Source organism: Netta rufina (assembly GCF_964035555.1).
Source record: "Netta rufina genome assembly, chromosome: 2".
In the NCBI taxonomy this organism is placed as follows: Eukaryota; Metazoa; Chordata; class Aves; order Anseriformes; family Anatidae; genus Netta; species Netta rufina.
The window spans coordinates 59,768,912-59,781,178 of NC_140124.1; the positions used below are offsets into that span (position 1 = coordinate 59,768,912).

General features: G+C 36.7%; 1 protein-coding gene across 1 annotated transcript in view; it reads right to left on the bottom strand.

Moving 5' to 3' along the window:
* Positions 1–12,267, bottom strand: part of POU6F2 (POU class 6 homeobox 2) — a gene marked incomplete at both ends in the record, with an annotated part of 312,801 nt that overhangs the window by 165,165 nt on the left and 135,369 nt on the right. The gene's annotated exons all lie outside the window — the stretch shown is intronic.

A 12,267-nucleotide genomic window follows, 5' to 3' on the forward strand; every position in this document is an offset into this window, starting at 1 on the left:
CCTAATATTGACCTTTTTAGTATCCTGTGATTAGAAAGGCTGCTCTACCATTACTAGCCACATCATTCTATTGAAAAACATATATACTGTTTATGATAGATCTGTGATATTTCACCTCTTACAAACAGGCTTACAAAATTAATTTCCTGAAAAATGATGTGTTTTAAACTACTTTCCTCAGTAATGCAGTTGTACACACTAATATGTTGCAGTATGAGTTGCACAATGTGACTAAGACTATGTCAGCTAGCAGTGATATGCACATAGTGCAACTTTAACCATTTTCTCCAACTTTGTTAGAAACAAAGAAAAACAAAACAAAACAACCTCAAACAAACAAAACAAAACAAAACAAAACAAAAAAGAAAGGAGGTAAAAAGAAGAGATATAAGTCTATAATCTGTGCTTTCTGGCAGTGTCCAAGTATTGCATGGTGCTAAGACACACTGAAATCCTTTAGAGTTCAAATAAAGTAGAATGCTTATAATGCACTTAAATCAGACTGATATATTTGCTAAAGGAACAGAGAAAAATAAATTGTATTAAGTCGAGTTTCACCTGCTTCAGGAATCTAACACACCTCTTCTGTGAAAGGGAAGACAATGTCCAGAACAAACAAGATTTTGATAGGACAGAAAGCTAATTTATTTAATAACAGAAGGAAATATGCCTTTGATGGAAAGATTTTTCTCTAAGTATTGAAAATTGGATGTCTTTGAAATCCATGATGGAACTAATTTCACCAAATGCTTTAATAGATCTTCCTGATTCCATAGAATATGAATCTTTTGCCAGATCATAGCCTTACATTTCAAACCGCATAAACTAGGATAAATCAGAAGTTGTCATATATGGAGACTGAAGGAAGAGGAAGGTTATCTGTTAGGAGTTCCTCTTTCTAATACCAATGAAGTCTGGATTATTGAAACAGGAGGAAGACTTTCTATTACAGAAACAGGAGAAGAGTGTAGGGAGTATGGCATCATGCTATGCTGATATGTTTCCCTTCATTCTCCAAGAAGTTGACAGCAAAAGCAATCAAGAATGTCATACACTGAGCATCAGAGTTTAAAAGGAATAGAGGAATAAAAGCATACGTGGCAGTATGTTTTCTGAAGAAGCTTCAATTCATTCCTCTCACTATGCTGATGACTCATAAATTAAAAGAGAAAATAATTTTAAATTTGTGTTAATATATAGTTTCAGAGTGGTAACATTTGTTCCTTTAGTATATATTTTAATGAGTCTCCTGGACAGCACCTCAACTATGCAGGAGTAAGTGGAAGCAGCAGTGTTGCTTTTAAATGTGCTGTTAGATTGTATTTGTGAGCATTTGATGTTCTTCTTTAATAACCCCAAGTAAAAGGCTGAATGAATTCAACAACAGTAGCTGAAAAAAGTGCAATGAGTCATATTATAGGAAAATGGAGAAAAGGATACAGGACTCTCCACTGAACACAATCCTATATTGTAGGCAATCTGTGATAACACCCTTTTCATTTCAGTTCAGTCCCATAAAATTACCACTAACATTACAACTCATGCAGAACACAGATAAATGTAAAAATGTCACAGAATTCTTCCAGATGGGACTTTTAGTTCCACTAGATCACCATCTACTTTTTTACTTGTCTAATATTTCATTACAACCTTCCATAAGTTAATTTTCTTTCCACTGACCATGTAAATCACAAATCAATTTTCATTTAAAATGCCTGACTACAGATTGCTCCTGAAAGCTCAAAGCATATGCTTCAGTGAGCTCTCCAACATTCTTAATGCACATTAGAAAAATGTTGTGGTTTTTTAAAAATCTTTTTAAAGGAATTAATTTTACATTAAAGTCTGGCATGAGACCCAAGTATTGGTACTCCCCCCTTCCATCTTCTACCCCCCATCTTTAAAAAGCAGGTGCATTTTTTAAATGTAGCTGCATGTAGAAATAAATGTCTTTCATGATAATGATATTTGTTCCTAAATCAAAAATTCAGGCAGGAATATAAACTGCTTTAAATTTTCAGAAAGTAGATATGATTACTTAATCCCAAACCCCTACTGCAATCGTGTTCTTCTCTAGGGGAAAGAAGACAGAAAAGAAAGAAAGGGAGGGAAACCATTCATGGCCCAGTCATTGACTGTGGTTACTTAAATCATTCTTTTTCTCATGGTCTAACAGAGCATTTATATAACTCAAGGAATGGGCTAAAATATATGGTTGAATATTATTACTAACTTTACTCTTGGAAGCAGCTACCCCAAAAACAGTGAGATATGCCTGTGAGAAAAGCAAGATTCAGCCTTTAAAACAATCTATAAGAAATTCTTTACATGAATGCCCAGTAAAGATCCTAAAATGGTATGCTCTGAAATGTTATTTTCTTATGTTAATTTAAACACAGCACTCTCCCCCTACAAATCCATAGGCGTAAGTTTGGCAGGACTGGACATAGGAATGGTTTCTATGGCTGTCTTTGCTACTGTCCTACTCAGAAACATCAGACAGTCATTTCACTACTCTGTGCCTCAGTTTTCTCTTTACTAAACAGTGAACATTAAAGTGACCCTTTTAAATAATTAATAGGACCACTTAAACTACTACCTAAGCTAACACATGCATAAGCATTTGCTGAATCAGTAAGAGAAAGGACTGATCATCTGGTCATTTTACTCTCTATATGGTAGACTATGTTTCCTCACACCAGGAATTTCTGTGCTGTTTAATTTCAAAATGTTTGCATATGTTCCTGTTGCTAGAGAACCTCAGCATCAAACCTTGAAGGACAAATACACCAACAGAGCAACTTGGTGTTATGGGAGAAGGAAGGGCACTATCTTCTCTTGGAACATGCTGGAATTATAATCCTTTCTAATGGCATGATCCCACATCAATGAAGTCTAATGAAATGATGAATCCAAATGAAGAGAAAAACATGGTTCCTCTAAGTCTCTTTCCTCCTCTGAACTCATATGCAAGCCTACCTTTCAATTTGCTGTTTCTCTTTTCCTCTACTCACCTGGCACATCCATATCTAACATATCTCCCTCCAGCTTTGGGATTGTCCTTCTATCTCTGAAGTTCTCTTGCATGCCGTTTTGCATCACTCTATCACAGCTCTTAGGCAAGACAGTAGAGCTTTGAATCCCAACTTCTTGAAGCACTCTGACATTGGGATTCTAGCTTGGGGGTGATGGAGAGGGTGTCAGTTTAAATAAGACTGAGTGCTCATGACAATTGAAAGTAGCTCTGCATTAAGTGGGGCTCTTTCTCATAATGCAATGTGTCAGTGCTGAACAATGAAATGGGGGAAGGGAAAGGCTCTTGAACAGTCTCTGTAAATAGGGTCTTGCCAAACTATTTGCAGGTTATAGTCAGCCAAACCTTGAGGGTCTTCACATTGTTTTTTTTAAAACTCAAACTCCCAAATGTCAACGGGGCCTCAAGCAGCACATCTCATGTGAATCTGCCTCACTAAAACTCAATGTTGAGAGCCTCCGGAATTGGCTTTGTGCTGCCATATCACAATCACCACTTAGAGATGACCACTTGTAACAATGATGTGGGGTTACTTTAGGTATTAGGTGTGGGTGAAAATGTTTACTTTGCTTCCTTATTTAGAGAAAACCCAAAACACATGTATTAATAGTAAGCAGAATCCTTATGGAGCAATGAACACAACCTGTCTAGTCCTCTATTAAGACTTCTACAGTTAATTACTTTAGCTTAAAAAAAAAGAGTAATTGGGTTATCTAACCTATTCAGTAAAACGCCCACAGAAATATTTAATGTGGGAGATGCCTAGGACCTAGTTCAATTGGGTGGCTAGCTTACTTCTTTAAGTCTTTATTTTCCATTTGCCTTGCTAGCCAGAAGGCTGCGCTCTTTTTTTTTTCTTTTTTTCTTTTTTTCTTTTTTTTTTTTTTTCCAAACAAACTCCTCACTTTTCTTTTTATTTTTCTCTCATATTTCTTTTATGTATTTTTTGTATTTTTGTTCAGTTAGCAATGTATTGGCAAATGCATGATCAAGGGGTATGCAACCAAAGAGGCATCTCAATTACTGTGGCCAGAAAGCACATTAGACACTTGAGCATCTTTCCATTAACTAGATCCTCTGTCTCTTTATATCACTTTGTGAAATGGTTCTCAGGAGGAGTTTCTCTTCCAGAGCTTACGGACTAGAAGCTCTTGGATGAGACTGAAGTTTAACAGGGCCAGTATAATTAGATCCACCTGCTCACAAGTACAAGTTGGGATGTGAAAAAGAAAAATCTGAAGGCATTTTAGTAAGAAAAGGAAAGACTTCTCTCTAAAACACATTCACTCTACTGAGAATCTTTTCAATCACCTGTGTTTTCATGAATTGTTAGTACTTCTAGGTGAGACTAATATCCATACACAAAACTTGGTATTTGGGAAGCCTTTGATTCCGCTGTAAATCACATTCTTCTAGCAAGTACAGATCAGAACTTCAGATTTAGATGTTTACAGGCTTATTTCAATGCCTATGAATAGCTTTATATGCATATACATCTAGGCATTCCATTTTCAGCTTTTTACCTAAAATTACTAAGCAGAACATTACAGCTACCTGGTAGCTAAAATCAGAGCTGCCAAGTAAAGCTTAACTCTGCTGGTGCTGATGGCAGAGTTATTTATTACATGAGCCACACAACCCTCCAACATGGGGACTCAGTGCTCTAATGTAAGCCTCCACCTAAATAACATTGTTCTGAATCATCAGCAATGGAAGATGTGTTTTCATTGCAAGTACCAGTCATCAGTTACTTCTTCTACTACTTTCTGAACCACTAATACAGGTTTTATGGCTATGTGAATATTAGCTAGAGGTGCAGCATGAGTGGGTCACTAGGTGGAGAAAGTTGATTTGGAGTCCCTTTATCCTCTTCTACTTGCATTTCAGGGTTTTTGCATTGTTCTGTAGTTACTCTGGTTTCTTGCACTGAATGTATTCTTCTTGAAACTGTCCAAAGGGCCAACTGTTGGTTTGGACCTTTGTGCCTCCACCTGGCTCTGGAATACTATTGCTGTGTTCCTGGAACAGAGCTGCTAGTCTAGTTTCCTCCAAAATAAATCTGGTCTAAACACCTCAAACTAACATGAGGCAAATGGTGAAAAAAGGGGGATTCATTTCACATATGTAATACTGCTCTACACCAAAACACTTCAGTTGATGCAGCCTACTATACAGTAAGATTTATTTTATAAACAATGGCTTACTTCCTGCCTTCCTACACCACTTAAAACAAAAAAAAAAAAACAACAAACTTTTCCCTTATTAATACAGGCAAGTTTAGGTTTCTCAACCTCGATTTCTAATCTCCACCATGCCATTTGTGAAATGATCAGATCAGAAGACAAAGATAATATAAGTGGAATGTGACTGTGTATAAATTGCTCTGTATTGGCAATCTCATCGCATTCTGTTATTTACTTTTCTCCAAGATAATTCTATTTGTATAGGTATAGGTATAGCTATAGATTAGATGTTACATTACAAAGCCACAAGAGTTCCTGATCTTGTTAACATGATGGTTGTCATAGATTGTTTTGTTTTGCATGAGCAAGAGCTCATTACTGAGAGCCCTTGTCATTCCCATCGACTTATGTCTTCTTAATGAACCATTTCTGAAATGAATGGCAGGACATATACATTTCAATTCAAATTCCTTTGCTCCCACTGAATTCAATGAGACTTCAGGACAAAGGAAGCTTTATAGTTTGTATTTTTACAGGTACACCATCCTTCTTCTTCAGTACCCTTTTAAGGAGGATCAACAGTGATTTTCAAATCATTTTGCTTTCAGAAATTATTACAGCTGGTCTATTTGGCTACCCTCTGTACTAGGTTACTTACACAGTTACAATCTCTCAGGATCAAAAGATGCTGTAATTCTTTGTATTCCTTGCAGTACAGTAGGATACTATAAGGCAGATAGACAAACCTCACCCTGTCCCAGTTAGCCAGAATGGATATAGTTTGCTGTGCAGAAGAGGTGAACTGAAACCAAGTCTCACTGCTGGAGAGGGTAATAGCAGCACTGTGTTTGCATCAGTCCCCTGCCAGGCAGTCCATAGACTGACACTGATGGTTGCTCTGGAGGGAGTCACTTACCCTCCAAGCTAGAGGTAAGACGCCAGATAAGCAGTAGCCTGTAAAAAGGGATTAAAAGAAGAGAGAAAACCAGGGGGAAAGATTAAGATAATTTACCCTTGTATATTGTATCCAACATAAATCCCATTGTCAGTATCTATTGTTCAAGTACCTGACAAACTTCTGTTTCTATCCTCTCCATAAAAGCCTCCATCATATGGAAAGTTGCATACCTTTCATGGTTTTATAATAAACTGGAAGTGAGTAACAGTGTGATATCAAAGGAAATAAAACTCCACTTGCTATTGCTGCTGGGGTTGCCTTCTGAATGTGGCTTATACAATATTTCATCTGTGCTGACACCTTTCACTCTCAATTATTTGGCTGCTGTCAAAACAAATCAATCAAATTATAGCACAGTGTCTTCATGTTACCATTCCACTGCAAGTTAGCTGCATTAGCTTTGAAATATATGGAAGTATAAAATTTATCTCTATTATTTATTTAATACAACTTTCTCCCTTGTGAGTTATCTTACAAACATAGCAAACTCAAATTATCTGATGTCAAATGTTGAATATATATAAATACCACTAAGAAATTGTAAAATAATGGCACTCATGGGAATATAAATGCTTAAAGATCCACTTGATAAGTCTTGCACTTACAACCAATGATATTCTTCTGACATATGGAACAAATAGTATATGTTTTTAATTTTGGTTGCAACTGGCCAAGGTTCTCATATTAGATAAATGCAATTTCATAAGATATAACTTTGAACTACCAGTCCTTTTAAAGCAGGGTAAAACAAAGATTTAAAGAACTGATTTTGTTACCAGTAAAATGAAGGTGGGGTGAGCTGAGTATTTTTTAAACATGCTACAGTGCTGGGAGGGGAGTATTGTCTTCCTTTATAGCTCAAAAGCATTTATTTGGGAAAGGAAAGGCTAAAATCTCAAAGAGAGACACTGAAAGTGATTGCTTTGTTCAGGTTGCTAGACTTAGAGTTTTCGGAGAACACATACAGAATTTGTTCTCGAGAGTTTTTAACCTTTTAAAAATAAATAAAATAAAGGAATCAACTTACAGCTTGCCAATAAGTGAATTTCCTGAAAATGTACTACTATCATTTCCTTGCTTTTTAGACAGGATTCATGTCCTGTTATAGCTGCATCTGCTAACATACAGGAACCCAATATAGTGGGAAAATTACAACAGGTTTATCACCACTAGCCATTTACCTCTTCTTCATCTATTACTGCTGATATAATGGGAAATCCGTTGCACAGTATAAAATACATTCAGGAATATTTGGATTGTGAATAACTTTAAAAACCAAGGTGGTTTATACAGGATGGACAGGAACAACCAGCACTGGATAAGGAAAGAGACTACAGAAATAGTATCTGAGAAAAGAAAAGGGAAAGACATTGAAGGGTCAGATTCTGTAAATCCAAAGCATCAGCATCAACTTGAACAGAATTATATAATGGAATTGAGATGAGAAGCTTGTTTTTATGCCGAAGATTTCTTTTTCACACTGTATAATCTATCCTAACAAAATATAACAACTAAATGAAAGAAGAGTCTGTAGAATATGTCAAATATAAAGCTTAGTAAATACAAAAGAATTATTTATCTTAAAATAAATAAGCAAATAAATACAAGAAAGGCAATAGATTTAGAATCCACACTGTGATGAATCTTACTAGCCCTGGTGAAAATTTACAATCCATCTGTTGGCTGGAAAGCAGGTCCCAAATAAGGAAAATTCACCTTACTATTCCAGAAAATGAATTTACTAACGGGCCTAGCCCCTAGCCTGTTTTAGGTCTATGAACCAGAACAAAATTTAAGAATTAAAAGTACAATTAACCAAGATCTAGCTGCATCTGAGGACATTTAACAGTAGGGATTTAAAGCCACTTTTGTAGGAAAGCAGAGCACTAACAATCAGCACATTCACTTACAGGTGGTAAAAGAGTTGTAGAAAATGTGTCAATTGTTTGCCCTCACATAAGATGTCTAGGGTGGAACAGAACACAGGTCTTGCGACTCTGCTCTGTCTGTCAGAGCATGTGTAAAGATGAAAAGTTTCAGGAATGAAGCTTCAGAGATTGGTAGCGAAATGAGACTGGAGCAAGAAGACCTCCATGGGTAGAGGATTCTATCAAAAGTACATAAGATCACATGGAGATCTGGGGACAAGAAAAGCCAAGAAAGTTTCACTTTCATAATTTCTGATTTCTCATCTATTTTCTCAGATGACAAGTGATACAGCAAAATGACAAGGTCTACAGTTGTGCCAGGGAAGATTTAGATTGGTTATGAGAAAGAATTTCTTCATGGAGAGGGTGGTCAAGTATCAGAACAGGCTGCCTGGGGAAGTGGTGGAGTCCCCATACCTGCAGGCATTTAGGAGACATGCAGACGTGACATTAAGGGACATGGCTGAGTGATGGAACTTGGTAGGTCAGACTGATGGTTGTACTTGATAATCTTGAAGGTCTTTTCTAACCAAAAAGATTCTATGATTCTGTGATGTCACCAGACAGGCCCTGTTTCCATTCTAAACCAATCTGAGTGGCAGGCAGAAACTTTTGACAAAAAAGAAAAAGATACTATAAAAAGTTTCAAAATGCATAATCTTTAAGACTCTGATAAGAAAGTCACAAGACATTTTCAGAACTTACTATGACAATAAAAACAAACAAAACAAAACACACACACAAAAAAAGAGTTCTGTGGTTCTGCAGACTTCAAATAAATTTCATTTAAAAAATCAGCTTCCAGGGGGTTAACATGTATGGTCCATGGATTCAAAATTTACACTATTAAAAATGCCTGAAAACCCAGTTGGTCAATAAAGACTTTGTTGTTTTTGCAAGTCCCTAAATATATATGTGCTTGATTAGAATCTCACTGGTCTATCAGGAACATGAGTTTTTATCCAGGGAGTTTTAAAACATGAATCATAGGGATTTTATTAATACAAACACCATAGGAAAACAAAGGAAATTAAACCACAAAGACTATAAATGTCTGATTTAAATCCACCAAGGCAAGGAAATTAAGAGTGAAGGCTGCAAATCCATCCTGGTAATCCTTCTGTAACCCACTGTATTGCAGTTAGGAGCCGGATCAGCCTATGAGTCATATATGCATATACCATATGGATGTACCTATCTATTTGCATGTGATCCACCAGTGCATGTAGCCTGTATGCTACAATGCAGAGGTGAGGAACAGAGTGACAAACACCAGCTAGGATTTTTACTTGCATTCCCAATTTTGTGGCTTTTGTAAGATTACAGTAAGTTAAGTGCTTAACATTATTGGAATGAGTTTTCTCTACATTAATTTAAATTGTCACGGTCTAAATTCAAGAAGATTAAAGGCTCCTGGAAACAGGTGCAAAGATATACTTTAAAAACAGCATTAAAATGCATCCATGTTCTGGTTGACAGAAATTTCATTTATAACCCTGCACACAGAATATTCCTGCCAGGAGCAGTATCGGTCTGAGTCAGGGCTAGAAGGATAACTAATGCTGAATAAAGGGGTGCATTCCCAGAAATGCCAAAGTCTTCAACACCAGGCACTCCACAACTCCTAGCCTAGGGGTCATGTCTGCTAGAGGGTAGTTAACGAATAGGTTTTGGGTGGAAACTTAGGAGAGGAGCAGACCACTTCTGTCTTTCCCATCTGCTTCTTGGCATACAAGTTTGGAAACTTAGACCCTGACAAAACTTGGCTTGCAAAGTTTAAGTAGGTGTGAACACTTTGATTTCAGAATTAATTTGATCTACATCACTTCATTATTCCTCGACGATGTTGCTCCATAGCCACTAGTAGTGAAAAAACAGGCATGTTTGAGGTCTATTTTGTGTGGAAGTCAACAACAGAGCATACAAACATTAATACTACTGCATTTTAATGCCTCTGATGGTAGGCTTTTAACTTAAGGGGAAAAAAAAATCCAAACAACGAATAGCTAACACACTGTGAGTGATCAATAAACAACTAGTAGCTAATAAAGCCCCAAACCTTTCACATTCCTTCTGTGAAGGCAGCAATTTTCCACTGAACAAGACAAACAATTAACATGGGGCCACATCATTCCCACAGGAGAAGCCTTATATGGTGGCGAAAAACATCACAAATGGAAAATCAGACTATTAAGGCTCTTTCTATACTTCCTTCCAAAGGCAGCTTTTGCCTTTTTTCCTAAAAGCAAATGTTAGGCCTCCCAAACAGTGTTTCCTGGGCCAACAGGTGGAGGCACAAAACCTACATACTCCATCTTTAGGGATCTCTCTGCCTGTTACTTCAGTTCCTGTACAGCACAATTTGGAAGGAATGCAGCCGTCAGCCTGAGGAAGCCTCCTCTAGTGGCTGCTAATCCATAGGCACTCTGTGCATAACACACTATGCCTAAGGATGCCCAGATTTCTCCTATTTCTTTCCATGTACTGAGATAGGGAGATTAGCAGTTAACCCCTTCTTTGTATGAGAGAGCTCTTCCCAGTGACTGTATTATGTGCATTTGTACAGTGGTAGTGGAGGTATATTTGGTTTAAGGGCTTCACTGAAATTAATAGCGAGTGCAGCTCCTTTTCTTGGTTCTTGTCATTCTTGTTCTGGTTATGTTAGTACACTGCAGAAGTACCTGAGAATAAACTATTCCTCTAAGTGAAACATCATTTTGATTATTACTGACATTGGTGCTCATTAAAATACATAAGTGAAACACTGCCTTTCTGTAGACTCTGAAAGCTATTTCATGTTACTTGAAGGGGAATACAAATGAACAGGGACTGCATCACTTTAGTTAAAAGGAGAAAATGTTCTAAAAACTGAAATTTGGACTCTAGATCAGTAAGTGATTGAGGTTTGTAGTCTACTTCTTTTCTGTCTCTTTCTTATTTTTCATCTCTCTCTGATTTCTGATTTTTAAGGTCTGTGTACATGGGGAAATGGAGACAGAGCATGTTTACTTTATCTGCTGCACAATTAATGATACAAATCTATGTTCAGATGAAATCAGATCTAATAAATGTAAACAATACATTTTTCCCTTTTTGTTACCATTATGCCTTTACCCAACATTCATTTTGACGGATTACCCCCCCCCCAAAAAAAAAAAAAAAAAAAAAAAAAAAAAAAAAAACCAAAGCTTTTTAAATTTGTTCTACTGTTATCTATGTCTACTGTTACCCATATCAGTATATTTTAATGGCTGTCTTCTAGCTCTTGAGATGTTTAATACATTTCCCTTTCTATCGTATTGCAGCTAAAATACAACCTGCTGCTGTTTAAATAATGTAATTTAATGATTTCACATTTTCAGCCATGCAAGGCTTCCTTTCAGCGCTGAAGCCTTTCTCTAATGATTTGGGGAGATAGTTTGTTCTCATTTCTTTCAGAACTCAAGATTGAGAAATTCTGATTTGGAAATAAATTATTGACACTCACTTTAGGAACAGTACAAAGTGTAGAGGAAATAAAACACATAAAGCTTCCATGCTATGAGGCTAGAATCTCCAACCTGTTGATTTCTTTTGAGGTTCAAATATCATTCAAACTCTACTATGGTGGAAAAGTCGTGACATTGTTATGTGATATAACAATGTGATATTTGGGCCAACCGTTCACAGAGAGATTCCCAAATTTATATCCATTCCCAAATTCTTATCCACATAGCCTGTATGGCCAGCAGTGAGCTGGCAAATGACACTTGCACTAGTCCCTTCTCATTTCAAACATATACCCACTAAAAGGATAGCTAAAATAATATTAACTTTTTTAGCTAAAACTTCACTGGCTGTCATGGGAAACTGAGTAAAACAAGAGGACAATCTGAGAACAACAGATCTTCAGCATTGGAATACATTCCCATTTCTCGGTGATTTCAACATGGACTCAAGAGGGCTAAAAATACCTTCAGAAAATAAAACAGAACAAACTCAGCCCACCCCCTTCCCAAGAAAAAAAAGTGTCTTTCTATTCAGATATACAGAAATATTACACTGATCTAGAAAAGGAAGATGGGTTTGAGGAGATAATTCTTTTCCATAAATAACAGCTTCAGGACATTATTGAATACTTTGAGATTAAGCTCTAAAAATAGTCCCTTGGACAGACCATTGAGA